This window comes from Aedes albopictus, chromosome 3 (genome assembly GCF_035046485.1).
Source record: "Aedes albopictus strain Foshan chromosome 3, AalbF5, whole genome shotgun sequence".
NCBI lineage: Eukaryota > Metazoa > Arthropoda > Insecta > Diptera > Culicidae > Aedes > Aedes albopictus.
Window position 1 is genome coordinate 85,850,653 of NC_085138.1, and position 15,639 is coordinate 85,866,291.

The following is a 15,639-nucleotide window of genomic DNA, read 5'->3' on the forward strand; positions in this document are numbered from 1 at the left end:
AAAATGGTTCTCGAGAGTCATCCGACCGGTACAAGAAGACGTGGAGCGCAGCGAGCTAGGTGGGTCGACCAAGTGGAGGACGATCTGCGAACCCTACGCAGAGGGCGGAACTGGAGACAAACAGCCATGGACCGAGTGGAATGGAGGCGGCTACTATGTACAGCAGAGGCCACCCCGGCCTTAGCCTGACCGGATTCGGATTTCGGATCTGATTCCGGGTACCTACCGGCTGAACCAAATATGGTCTAACATTATTGTCTTGTTAACTGCTCATCGGTTAACCAAAAACGCTGCAAATTGAAGGTGTCACATGCTGGGTTTGACAATTTCGACGGGACTCTCGCAACCAATTCCGGAACACTACCAGTTGTCTTTAGTGTGACTTAAGGCTATTTTCTAGCTAACTGTTCATCAGGTTATCGCAAAATCCACGATTTGATGTGTCACATACCTGGATTTGGTTTACTTTTACATTCGCATGTACGGGTTTGTTTCTCTTTCAGATTTAACCACTTCGGCGGGAACCCCGGAACGGGTTCCGGAACACTACTGGTTCAGATATGGTCTGAGATGATTTTCCTGCTCATTATCCATCAGGTCATCGAAAATGCGGTGGTTTGATGTGCCGCATGCATGGGTTTGGTTCAATTGTATATTTGGCCAGTTCCAGCGGGACGCCTAGAACCGGTTTCGGAACACTATCGGTTCAGATATGATCTGAGACTATTTTCCTGCTTACCGCTCATCAGCTTATCGAAAATGCCGTGGTTTGATGTGTCTCATGCATGGGTTCAGATACCGGTTCAGATATGGTCTGAGATGATTTTTCTGCTCATTGCCCATCAGGTCATCTAAAATGCCGTGGTTTGATGTGTCGCTTGCATGGGTTTGGTACAATTGTATATTTGGCCACTTCCAGCGGGACGCCCAGAACCGGTTCGGGAACACTACCGGTTCAGATATGATCTGAGACTATTTTCCTGCTTACCGCTCATCAGGTTATCGAAAATGTCGTGGTTTGATGTGTCTCATGCATGGGTTTGGTTCACTTTGATATTTGCCACTTCCGGCGGGACACCCGGAACCGGTTCCGGAACACTACCGGTTCAGATGTGGTCTTAGACTATTTTTCTGCTTCCCGCTCATCAGGTTATCGAAAATGCCGTGGTTTGATGTGTCGCATGCATAGGTTTGATGCATTTTCATATCTGGTCCTTTCCTGGGGTACCGTTCCGGAACACCTAAATGGCCATATCTCCGGAACGGCTGAACCGATCCGAACCATTTTCAATAGGAAACAATTGGACCAGATTCCGCGTCGAATGAACCGTCGGTCATTAAAATCGGATGAGGTTTAATGCCAAAAAGTGATGTGAGTTTTTTTTGTACACATACACACATACACACATACACACACACACATACACACACACAGACATCACCTCAATTCGTCGAGCTGAGTCGATTGGTATATGTGATTTGACCCTCCGGGCCTTCTATCAAAAAGTCGTTTTTGGAGTGAACATATAGCCTTTCCAGTACACTTAGTGTACGAGAAAGGCAAAAAGGAGTGATATTGGGTTTCTCATTAATGTTTAGACTACTGTGATAATTTGAGAATACACTGAATCATCATTTCCCAGCGAAATTTCACACTAATCAAACTTATTTTGTTTACCTGTTGTGCATCCGACGTCCCTGTCTTGAACTCAACCGAACTTGTGCATGCCAGCCGCTGCGAAGTCGTGTGCGAAATTCGACTGTGATGATAATGAATTTCGGCCGAGTCTAAATGGGTGCAAATGTCGCAATAACTTATTAAGATGTTTGTCGGTTCAAAGCGAGAGCGGCACCAAGGTATTTACATATTCTAAGGTAGTCTTAGATGTCAAAACTGGCTGAGCAGCCATTATTTTTTCACCGTGAGAAATTCTGAAACACCCCCCCTCAGCAAATTCCTTTGAAATTTGGCTTCCTCTGCTTTTCTCCACAAACTAAACGTCCTGCTTAACCTTCCATTATATAAAAACCTTGAGCGGCACCTTTACAGAGCCGTCGTGTCGCAGAGATGTCTGTGTTAGAGTGAAAGAGATGGAGGAAAGTTCGGAGATGGAATCGCATGTGTGCGATAGGAGGGTTCGTAAACTTGGTGTTAGCTGAACGAATTCAGTTTAGTAACTGTTGTAGTAGCGATCAGATGTGATTTTTATTCAAGCATCTTTCGTTACGACAGGAGCGTCCTTGGCAATTAGACTCGGTAGCCATTTAGTCTTCCGAGCCTACCCATGTGGGGCCGTACTTTATAATACGGTCAGAAGTCCTGAAGCAGATATTTATCGTCAGGGTGATCAAATGATCCAAATTTTCAGTAAATGACCTGAACGGTAGTGGGCCGTTGCCCCTGGCCCCGAAGCAAAGGGGGAGGCAGGGGAGGCTGTAGAAACACTACGCGGCACTACTTGGACGAACGCAAAGATCGGTGTCTCGCAAGGATGCCTGTATGGGATCTCCAGCCAGCAATTTGGTTGCTATATTGAAATGGCAAATGAATTAGCCGCACAGGTACATACTACATAATACTAAAGTGGAGGCAATATAGAAACATATAATCGATTACAGCGATTCCATGCAACATATTTAACAATTTTCTCCGTCTAAATACGATAATGCATAATCTTTTTACAACTCAAGATTTTGAAATAAAAAAAAAAACAGTTAGTGTTTGCGCATTGAGTGGTATCAATAGTAATGACGAGGAAGAGGCTCGGATTTCACATCATTTCACATTTCACAACAAAGTAAAAACAAACTAATTTGTGATGAATAGAAACTTTTCCTTTTCACACAAAACTGTTAACAAAATTTTTTACGATTTCAGAGATCAAAATTCCACTGCTAAAAGTGAACTATCAATCATATGCGACTGTAGAAATGAATATACGATTTCTTCGATTTTGTTCGATTGGTATACGACGCAAGTGTGACGCAAACGATCAATATACAATATTGTTTTAGTTTTACACGATTTCGCTGATTTTGAGCATACCTTTAGGTAGCAAGCTCGATTTAGAAGATTCATATGCGTTGTGACGTGTCGATTTCCTCGATTCAAAGAAATCATACATACGATGCTAACTATCTTGCAGCTTGACACTAAGAATTTATGGTTTTTTACGATTCTTTGCGATTCTGTGCGATTCTACCGATTATATTTAACACATTTCATTATTTGAAGCGACTGTATGGAATAAAATCGAAACTGAGATTGTATTTGGCATAAAATGCGATTGTACACAAACATTGTCAACAAATATACAAATAATTATACAATTCGGATTCAATACGATACGATTTTGCCAATTCTGAGTCAATACAATACGATTTTGACCATACAATGATTTACGATATGTGATTGCCTGGGTCGTACACAAATTACGTCAGGCTTTTAGGAGGGAGGGAGTACTGTGCAGAGCGTTACGACCAATGAGAGTATATTACAGGTGAGAAAGAAGAAGAGATGGCTATGTATTAGTAAGCAAAGAAATATGTAAACACGAATAGTGACGTCACTATTTGATTGATTGATTCGGAGAGTCGGTGGTGGAGGGTCTGGAAGGGTGGGATGGAGGTGTTGAAAAAGGTCGACTTTTTCGTGACTCAAATTTCTTCAATTAGAAGATGGTAGTACCCAAGGCAAAAAATTTCGACGTAGTGAGCTTTTAAAGGCTTCTACTAAGTAAATTTTCAGGAAAAAATAAATTTCACTTAGGGCAGGGGGGCGAGAATGTTTTTTTCAAGCTCTAAGGGGGCGATACTTCCTAACAGTTTGGGAAACACTGCTCTAAGCCTTTCAGCATTGCTGTAGAAGAAAGACCCGCGTGACGACTAGCCCCAGAGTCCGCAACGTCCTAGGATCCTGGCCTGGTGCAACTCTGGAAATACTCCGCAGCATTGTCCTCGTCTATCAAGCCACCTTCCAGACAATCGTTTTGTACCCTTCGAAGACTTCTGAAGCTTGGGGTTTGTTCAAATATAACGTAACGCTAAGGGGGGAGGGAGGGGTCTAGCGCTGTGTTACGCTTCATACAAAATTTCAAAGTTTGCCATACAAAAGTTGTTACGTGGGGGAGGGAGGGGGTCTAAATTTGTCAAATATTGCGTTACGTAATATTTCAATGAACCCTTATGAGGACGTCCTAAACCCGTGGATAGCCCAAAGCCCCGCCAGAACGTCCAGAACTCCTCCAAGAAGGGGGAATGCCTCTGCCAACCTGATTAGAAGGAGCGGCTCATAGCAGCATCTGTTTCCCATTTTTGGAGCGCATGATCATTGCCCGAGTGTCAGTGAAGGACTCTAACCTCAAATGTGCACCATAGTCCTCCGGAAGGGGTTGGTGTCAGGCCTACCCAGTCAACCAGTGATCGTATAATATGTTGCATAAGATGTTAAAGTGGAGGCAAAATGCATACATTTTACATGCGCCTAAATGGAGGCCTCCACTTTATCATCCTATGCAACATCTTATACGATTACTGGTTTTCTGGGTAGCCAAGCCAGCCGTAAAACAAATACAACGAAAAGTCAGCAGTAAAGTAATTCGAACCAGGATTAATGACAATGACTCCAGTAAATTAGAAGGACTTGCGATTATTGAAAGCTTTTTATGTGGAACTGCCGATCTACTGAAGGACCACGAATTCGCAGCACTTCATCGACGGCCGGTTGACAACGGACCAGATCTTCACCGTAAGGCGAATCCCTTCAGAAATTCCGTAAATACCTGGTATTAGCGCACCACCTGTTCCTCAAGGTGGCATATAACAGTACCGACTGCATCGAGCTATATGGACAATCATGGACATAAACGGTTTTCCTAGAATCTGACCAGACTGATCAAGGACACGATAGTGGAGGGGGCAGGGCTTGTATTTTGTACAATGCGTGGAAAAAATCTCGCTTTTGTGTTCAGCCTTGGCGAGGTGCTGATGATAGTGACCAACCGCGCGAGTTACGGAAGGTTAAAGAGAATTACAGCCCGAGGCTGGCTCATCATCCTCAAAAAGGAAACATGAAAGTTTCTGAAGGGAATCTTCCAGCACCAGCGTCACAGACTTATAATTTGCTAGATACTTTTAAAACTAAGCTGACAGTCTAGCGGACCGTAAAGGTCCTTCCTTAAGGCGAAACTGGAAGCATTTTCTCATTTTTTCGGTTTTTGATTTTTTATTAAATAACGAAGCAATATTTTCAAAATCGGTTTTCGTGCACATGTAGAGTATGGATCAAGGTATCTTCTGATTTTTTTTGAGGTGGAAAATGTTTTCCATTTTTGCAGAAACCATTTTTTTGTGAAATTTTGTTCAAAAATGGTTTCTGCAAAAACGAAAAACATTTTCCACTACAAAAAAATTCAGAAGATACCTTGATCCATACTCTACATGTGCACGAAAACCGATTTTGAAAATATTGCTTCGTTATTTAATAAAAAATCAAAACCCAAAAAGCGAGGAAATGCTTCCAGTTTCGCCTTAATGGGGTGTTCTCCAAATAATCATTTTGGTCTCGTTAACCGTGTGGTTGGAAGGGTCGATTATGTTCTTTAATGTATATTGTACTTAGAAAATTCATATCAGAGTCCTGTTCGAGGGTTGGTTAAATTTCGTTAAAAAGTCTTGCATCTTTGAGGAAGTTTGGCAGAGTTCTTTCACACATTGTCTCGTTTCGTAGGGCACGACTAGTACATAGATGTAATATCATGCCATGCTGCATACGGACGTGATGGTGGATCGGGCAGTTACTGATGAAATGCTGCACTGTGTTTTTAATACCGTACGGCCACCGCCCATATTGTGGAAGACACGCGTATGGCCAAAACGTAAACCGTGACAGAACCTTTCGTTCCTTCTCGTAGGGGCTGATCCTTCCATGAAACAGCCACTGGCTTGATTTAACTTGTAAAAAGAGATTTATCCTTGTTCCATTCAGTTGCCCATGCGTTCTATATCGTCTTTTTAATCCAAAATCCAAGATCCAAGATGGGGGTGTTGCCCAGTGACGAGTTGAAGAATATCGTCAGCATACACCAATATGAAGACCCCATTTGGAAGCGCAAGGAAAACTCCAGCCATGGCCACCAGAAGAAGGATAATAGCTATTACCGACCCTCATGGGACACCCGTTTCTTCTGAAATCATTTTAGATTTGTGATTTCCTACAAGAACCTGGAAGACCGCCCGCCAAGGAAGTTTTTCACGAAAGCAGATTTCCGGAGATGCCATGCCCCAGTTGACCAACTTGTTCAATATTCCGGGAGCCTTTGCTTGATTATCCTGCCCCCATCCGCTAAACAGTCCCATATGAATAGGAAACCCAGCACCCAAGTAACACACTTGTCACCGAAGAGTCACGGCGGCGCAGGTTTTTGTTGCGCAGAAGTCACTGTGACTTACTTCTAACAAATCAACACTTACTTGCTAGAAGTAAGTCACAGTGACTTCTGCGCAACAAAAACCTGCACCGCCGTGACTCTTCGGTGACAAGTGTGTTGTGTGTTACTTGGGCAAAGATGAGACTGTTATGCGAGTGGCGGCAGTATAGGCCTTGGTTAAAATCAGAGATGCAATTTCAACAAGGTCACCATTTTTCATAGTGTCGCCAAAACTTGCTCTAGGGAGGCCAGATATGTTCCGGTTCCGATTTCCCTAATTTTAGCTGCGCAGCTTGTAAGGGTCGGAGTCAACATTGTTTGCAGGGCCAGGTTTTTTGGGATGGGTATCACAAAGCTGCGTTTCCAGCTTTCCGGGAAAGCTTGAAATATCAAAATCGCACGATTGTTACAAGAACTAGTGTAACATTTTACACACTTTTTCGTTGTCTATAAGGATTTCAGGGGTAGATCTTTTTCATGTAGTTTCATGGCCTTTCTAGGGGGTTTCAGGAGATTTCAGGGTCGTTCCAAGGAATTTTAGAGGCATTCCAGGGAGACCAATTGAGTTTTAGAAGCGTAACAGTGGGTTCATGGGTGTTCCACCGGTTCTGCAGGGGGTATTAAGGGCATTCAAGGGGTGTTCAATGGGTTCTAGAGTAGTCCCATACGACACCAGGAGCGTTTTAGAGGGTGTCAGGAGCGTTTCAGGGGTTCCGGAATTCCATGTGGTTTCAGGACATTCCTTAGGGAACGTCCTCTTGGGGTGTTTTATAGGGTTTCTGGACTGGTACATTCATTAGCGCTCTATGGAATTTAAATGGCTTTCAAGGGCGTTACGTGGGATTTCAGGAGCATTCCGGGGGAGGAGGGGTGTTGGTCGTTCCAGGAGTGTACCAGGAGGTCTCAGAGAGTTTCAGGGGCGTTCCTTGGGGTAACAATGGACTTCAGGGGCGTTCCAGCGGATTCCAAGTGCGTTCCAAAGGTTCTAAAGAGTCAGCAGTTTATGACCGAAGTTTGTATGTAGAACTTGGGGTGTTCAATTGATATGTGCATTAGAACGCGCTCTTCTTTTTCTCATCCCATAACACCGAATTTTGTAAAAAAAATTGTTGAGCAGTGTTCTCTACGTAACGCTAAAATTGACATTTTTTGACCCCCTATCCCCCTTCGTAAAGCTCTTGGAAATGAAAATCATTTTTTTTGTATGAGCCGTAAAGCTTCGCCATACGCCACCTCCCTTTACGTAATTTGTAAACGATACCAGAGGCTTCAGAAGTATTCCAGGAGGATTCATGGGGTGTCAAGGATGGTCAAGTGGGTTTCAGGAGCATTCTAGGACTTTTAAATGAATGTTTTAGTGTTTTTGTACTTCAGGAACATTGCAGTGTCTAAGGGGTGTTCGAGAGATGTCCATTGGCGTTTCAGGAAGAGTTTTCATGGGCATTTCAGAGATGTTCTATGGGTTTCATGAGCTTTCAATTGCGTTCCAAAGTTAGAAAGAAATCACCTAATATTTTTTATAATGATTGTAACGAGACCAGCAATAGTGAACCATTAAGGTCGGTCAGACTCTCCGACTTTGGCGAAAACAATAGCAGCCAGCAACTTTTTTCAAACATTGTGTGTTTTCAAACTTTTAGTCTGTCTGGTCGTTCAAAGATTCCACGTTTTATGGAAGTAATCCAACTTGACCAAATCAAGCAACAAAAAGAAGTCGGTAAAAATGGAACGATTTGGAACTTTCCGTTCGGTTACACAGTTGGCTGATCAAACTACACGCTGTTTGTTCTACTGTTCCCCCATGCATGTGGTGTGCGATGGTGGTAGCCTTTTGAGCTCGTCCGACTAAACATGAGCGCCTCCAGCAGTATCTATATCTATATACATATGCGCATACGTTACATTCCCGACATGTTGCAGGCTACCACCATGGTGGAAGCATTCCGACCTCGACGGGAAAGGGGTTAGATGTGTGGGATACGAGTTCGCGGTTTTCTCAAGTTTGCGTCCCACTCAAGGAATGGCAGATAAGATACAGCGAAGAGTCGAAACACTGAACTTAACCTACGGGTACAGGAATATCGTGGCAAGTGCGATTTCTGGGAATTGTGTTGTCCAACAATGTTGCTCAACAGTAACGTGGAAATTGTCTTTTTTAGCAGTGCTTTAAGCAGATAATCCCATCTTTGCGATCTGTACACCAAACTGGGCAAAACTACAAATTTTGGTGAATGTTGGTGCCCGGGAAACAGTTTAAAAGTCAATTTGAAGTCTGTCTGGGATTGGTTTGTTAAATCAACCCTCGTCGGGTTTTGTACTGGGCGGAGCTGTCATGCAGTTGCCCAATTAATGCCCATAGCTGTCAATAGGTGTTATTCAAAAATATCTTTGAATTGGATTCTAGGTATCAAAATGAAATTCTAAAAATCAAAAAAATGTCATAGTGACTCAAAATTTGACAACCCAATAGGAAGAACGAAATAAAACTGTATCAGAAACGAAGGAATTACTAGAGACGCGAATTCATTTTTAGAAAACACTGCTTTTCTCGAACGTTAAGTTGCTCATTAAGTAAGTTGTTGGTTCACTTGGATCCTGCCTTTATTGGAAAACACTGTATCCTATCGTAGATTCCGTTCCTCCAACCAACGAAATACTGTGGCATGTGGTAGGAAGAAACGTTGGGTAAGGCGAACATGCGAAACTCTTTAAAGCTCATTTTACGCGTTTCACTCCGTGTTCTCGTTAAGGCATCCGATCGACCCTAAACTTGGCTTAGTTTCCATTCTTCTCTGGTTACCAGCAACCGACCGACCGACCGACCGACCTATCCCTACATGTACCTCCTCTGTAACTCTGTTGCTTGATGGGAAAAGGCGAAACACATGTTGCTTTTTCCATTCGGGCGTTACACCATTTCCCGATGATCCGACTGCCGCGCTTTCGTCGTTTCTTCCCGCATCACGCTGCTTTGCACCGAATGGGTGGGAAAGTAAGCGAAAAGACCATGTAGGAATGCCGACGTGAACGGTGGTCGGTCGGAGTTTTTCCCCGAGTCCAACATTTTGAAGCTTTCTGTGTCAATCGACAGATGTTGTAATGAGAATGGGAGCAATGTGTCTGAGCTTTCGTGGCGAAGGATGATAACCGAACAGAGGCTTCACGATCCCAAGAGAACTCTCCCTCTCTCGATAGTGGGTGTTCATTTTGGGAGAGCTTTTATTATATTCGAATATTCACTGGGTTATGTTCACGCGGAAAGCTTTGCTTTAAACGAAAGCTTGGAAATCTAACGGAAGAAGCTCTATATATTGTAAATACTAAAAAGTTATACATATTAGATCGATTGATTACTCCGTCTAATAGGGTCTGGGACCATTTGGGCAGGAGCACCTATTTTGGGCACTTGCTGCTATAACTCAGTTAATTTTGAACCGATTGACTTGATTTTTGAGACACGATCAGATAGGCACAGTATCTAGCCATGTCCAAAAATTCAAGTCAATCGGTTTGAAATTGACTGAGTTATAGCAGCAAGTGCCCAAAATAGGTGCTCCTGTCCAAATGGTCCCAGACCCTACTGGTTCCCGCTGTGGAGTGTTAGCCAAAATTACCCGAGGCTTAGGTTAGGATACTTTCTCAGTCATGTTAATTTTTGGACAGCAATAGCCATTTACATAGGGGAATTGTGAGTAAAATGAACAGGGTACTGTTTGGATTCTGTGTGTGTGTAATGATTGGATTCTGTGTGATAACGTAAAACATTATACTTCTACTGATCTTGAACTTAAAAATTGAATAAACCACTTGATTATGACGAAAATATCGAAAACCACACAAATAATATGCACTGATGTAAAATTGAGCTTATCTGAATTAAGGTCAATTCGTATATTTTTCGCTAATTATGACATGTGTGATCCTATATTCCATTAATGTACTTCCAAAAGATAATATTCAGTTGAAAAAAAAATAGGTTACGCTTCCAACACAATTTTTGGAACCACTTTAAAACCAGAACATTTTTTAAAAATAATTCTTCCAGCACATTCCAAATTATATATCAAAAGTTTTAAAAATGTAGCATAGTTGGCCTACACTTGAATATATCGAATTTATACATTTAAACTTGTTTTTGAAGACATGTTCATTTTACCCCCATCGAATGTTCATTTTACCCACACTATTTTTCATGACTCTGTTTTCTTGCATGTTTTGTAATCGAAAATAATGTAAGAAAACTGTATTTTTTATCAATATTTTCTTCCAGAACTCTTTGCTATCTACGATATAACGGGGTGAAAATGAAGATTTTGTCATATTTCGATTGGAAACAACCACAAACGCTTAGGGTGTTCATATTACCCCCAATTCCCCTAGTCAGGAATTTTTTTTTTAGTTTTTGAACTTAGGTATGGTTGGCTGTAGGAAACATATATGACTAGATTTCTAGAAAAAGTGTAGAATTAGCTATAAGTTAACATACACGTTAAAAAATAAAAAAAGTAGTCAACACACTCTCATGTGTCACCCACAATTTTGGGTCATTTTCATTTAATGACTATGGTAAACTGACTGACTAATAATTGTGACAGAATGGCTCATCAATTGTGCAATGATTGTATGCAGAATCTATTTTTTTGTATCAAAATTTAAAAAATTGGATCATTTTGATTGTTTAAAAAATTGATTCAAAATAAAAGTTTTAGAAAAATAGCTTAAATCATTTGACCATCCTGGGCTACTTGCCAAATTTTGAGGCTAAATGTCAGCTTTCTAAAGGAAAATAATAAAAGAAACCGAAGTGTAAGGCTTCAGGGAAAAAGAAACTGTATGACACTTTCAATGGCTATTCTTGATACATATTACCTTCAGTGTATTTTTTCTAAAATTTCTTCAAATATAATAAAACGAAGACATCATTTCAGTCAAACAAACCGTTAGCGAGTTATAATTTTTTTAAAGTAGAAAAATTGTTTTTTTTTACACACGCTTTTCTCATAAAAAACTTTCTCAAAGAGAAGTTCAAACACGAGCAAAATCACATTAGAATTGGAAAAGGTCTACACGATTTGTGCGATGAGCCTAAAATGCTCTATTTGAACTTTGCATAACAACTTCTATTAGCCAAAGACCATTACTTATTCTAGAAAATCGCTCATGCACAACAAAAAAAAATCGTAACATTTGCAACAGAAAACGCTGTTATTCTAATTAAATCTATGAAAACTCCTTCGGCAGTTTCAAAAATTTCCCACACATTTGTTGATAATGTCTTTGACAGTTCCTTTGGGGGGTTTATTGGCATTTCAGTCTAATTTGGTCAATTAAAAACAACTATATGTTTTCTTAACCCGACGTTTCGGTCCTTATTGGACCTTTTTCAAGGATTCGAAAATTGCGTTGTTTAATCGTTAAGGTGTTTGTTTGAACATCTAATCGTCATTTAGTGTTGGTTTTCGGTTTTAACTTTCCGGAAAACAAGTTTTAGAATAAAAATCGGAATCCGTGCGTAGAACAGTGGAACGGATTCCGATTTTTGTTCTAAAACTTGTTTTCCGGAAAGTTAAAACCGAAAACCAACACTAAATGACGATTAGACGTTCAAACAAACACCTTAACGATAAAACAACACAATTTTCGAATCCTTGAAAAAGGTCCAATAAGGACCGAAACGTCGGGTTAAGAAAACATATAGTTGTTTTTAATTGACCAAATTAATCTGAAATGCCAATAAACCCCCCAAAGATATCATCCAACATACAGTCGATCACCCAACGAAATTTGACAGTTCCTACAAGAATCCGTTCCACTCAAACGGCAATTTAGAGTGAATTCCATCAACAATTTCTCTCAAAATTCAATATGGAAAATTAGCTGAAAATTCGTTTGTTATTTTCTTTGAAAATAAGTGCGGAAAAAGGCTCAAAAATATCTCAAAAATAAAAGAAAACTGATGTTCAAAAAGTCATGGTGATCAACACTAAAATGAAAGATATGCATATTTGAAGCATTTTTGTAGGGCATTTTTATATGCTGAAAAATCATTTAGAGATTCCTCCAGAGCGTTTTTTTAAATGACCTTTTTCATGAATATTCTAAAAAAAGTTTTTTCGTATTATTTTTTTTCAAATTTTTCAATTGTTTTGTATTTTTTATGGGCCCCTAGGCGTTCTTTAAGGGTATTGGTTTTTGAAATATGTTTCTTGTTTATAATGATACTTTTTGTGCTGATACAGATTTTTTTTTTTTTTCAAACATGAAAGTTTTATCAACTTCCACAAAAGTTAAATTTTATCTATTTTTCGAAAACTTCACTAAGAATCAATTTTGACATATTTGAGTCCATCCCTATAATGTAATCTCTGAATGGGATGATTATTTCTACTTTCTTTAAAAACAAAAGAAGAACTGCAGTAGTCGGGGATTCCTCGTAATAATTTCGAACCTAATGCGTTGGTACTAGTAACTACGACATCCTCTATCGTTTTAGTTATTTACGTGAAATTTCTTCATAAATCTACTGCCAACCTCCCCAGAATAAAAAAAAACATGCTTCAAATAGCTTAACCATTCAAAAAGTAAAGTGTTTATTTTAAGCCTAATCATTTTTCAATATGCGCATGTCACAATGTCCATTATTCAATTTTTTGCAAATATTTGAAAAATTGTCTTTAAAGCGTAATATCTCAGCTTCTAGACAAGCTATTCTATTTTTTTTAGAAATATCGCATGTAAATAGTACTATCAGTAAAAACTTTCATGGTTGAAAAAAAAAAACAAATGTATTTCTTTAGCAAATTTTGATTAAAATGCTCACAAAATAACCATTTAATCAACACATAACAGGCTTTGCCATCAATCAGAAAACAGTATTCCATACACCAATACCCTTCAAGAATGCCAAGAGGTCCAAAGAAAAATTCAAAAGTATTGAAAAAATGTTACGAAACAATGTGTGTTTTTTTTAATTTTCATGAAAAAAGGTAATTTTTCTAAAATTTTCCTAGCTGAACCTCTAAATGATATTTCAGAAAATCAAAATATAATAAAAAATGCTTCAAATATGTTCAAATATGAACTTTTAGTTTTGGGTTAAGCACCGTGGCTTTTCGATTTATACAGTAATAGCTGTTTAATTCCTTCTGATTTTTTTTTTAATTCTTCTTGTGTGTCTTTGAGAGCTGCTTTGTTAATTTAATGGGGGATGTTCGATGAAGAACTCGATTTATAGTCATGATCTGAATATTTGTATGGTGAGAAGGAAAATTCTCCATTCCTGTAATAAAGTAGTGCGAAAAACGTGGGTATTATGATCTCTTGCCTAATTTGCTGCTGTTCGTTTAAAACTTCGGGTAACTATGTTGCTTTTTTTCTCAATTTCTTGCTTCTTTAACAGTTTCCCAAAGTTACAATTTAACTTGCCATAATACACAAAGTTAGTTCATTACTACAAATCTAGTACTTCACTGATGGCGTCCGGTTATAAAAGCTTTAGAATTATTTTGTAATTTTTATCGAAAATTTCCTTGGAATATACTTTAACAAATCCATTGGGGATTTCTTTGGATTTTTTTTGAGAATTTTTCTGCAATTGTTTTGTGCATTACTTCAAAGCTATATCTTTGGGAATTATGTTGGTATTTTGCTCGAAAATTCTTACGGTAATCTAAGCAGTTTAATAAATCATTCGATAATTGTTGTTGAATGTTCTTTGATATTTCGCAGGTAATTTTTGAAAACGGAGAGTTTACCTTCTCACCATCATCCCATTACTACAAATCCATAACTTTACTGAACGTGCCCAGTTAATGAAGGATTTTGCAAAGAACATACTAAAAGAATTGGCAATTTCCTCAGGAGAAAATATGAAAAATCAATTGCCGAACCCAATGAATTTAATTAATTTACTATCGATGTTTGTGGCTTAACCAGACGAGTGCACTCGAGTGGAAGTTTTACTTTATTTCAAAAGTTTGACTTTACTTACACTGGCTTGCTTGAGAAATGGACAAATTGAGGTGAAGTTATTAAAGAAGTTACTCGTCCTCTCGAGTCCGTTCGAATCTCACCGAACTAGGAGTCGTGCGTTCGAGTTTGACCGATAGGACGAGTCATTCTGGAAAAACTATTTCCAAAGAAGTTGCTAAAAGAATTTTGTATGAAATTGCGAAAGAATTTTTTGCCAAATCAATTTCCAATAACATTGCCGAAGAACGTTCCAAATGAGTTTGTGAAGAAAATCCCGAATAATTTACCTTAAGAATGTCAAAATCAATTGCCGGACAAGATATCGAAGAAATTTTCAAGGTATTAGGAAGAGAATTACGGAATCAATTCCCGACGGAAATTGTTGAAAAATACTCAAAAGCAGATTATGAGGAAATTTCTAAAGATATTGGCATAGCATAGCATAGGCGATTGTACACATCGTGGGTGGCTATACAATGCTCAGCTTCATATATTTTGAAAAATCTAACACGTAGTATAGCTTAAATAACATTTGGGATTAACGCGGATTATACAAGCGTCACATTGCATACCTGGCTACGTCCTTATAATCGCTAGGAAAGGGTAGGAATGTTAGTTTAACGTCTACTTGAAGATCCAGGGTACTCAAACTATCTCCGTAGACGTGAAGGAAAAGGAATTTGTGTTAGTAGGTTGGAATTGTTATGAGGAGCTCTATTCGACAATCTAGAGCGCAGTTGACACACGGTGTCAAAATCTCGATTATTATCGAAGTTGCATGTACCTCGGATTTTTTTTCGGTGAATGATAGCCAATGCGGTGAGAAAAATGATTCGGGATGCTAGAAAATATTTGGCCGGCGATTTTTTGAGAAAACTTATTTTTAATATTTGGAATAATTGTTGAATGCAGGTATTCAATATTGTTCCCCACTATCGAATATTTCAATACAAAATATCACTTATTATCATACAAAATTTGGCTTATTGCTTCTAATCAGGCTTGATAATCCTCCTCGAAATCAAAAGAGTTTTGCAACATGGTCTAGAGCGGTGTTTTGCTTCTGCCTCGTCGCGAGGGAGTGAACGAACCCCAAACAGAGAGGCAATAAAAACTGAGCGAGGAAGAGGGGAACAAAAAAGAGCCGATGATTATTTCGGGTTTTTGAGTGCGAGTCTTTTTATGTAAGGGAGTGGAACTCCCGAGTGCTTTTTGAGTGTGAGTGGACGTGAGAAACACA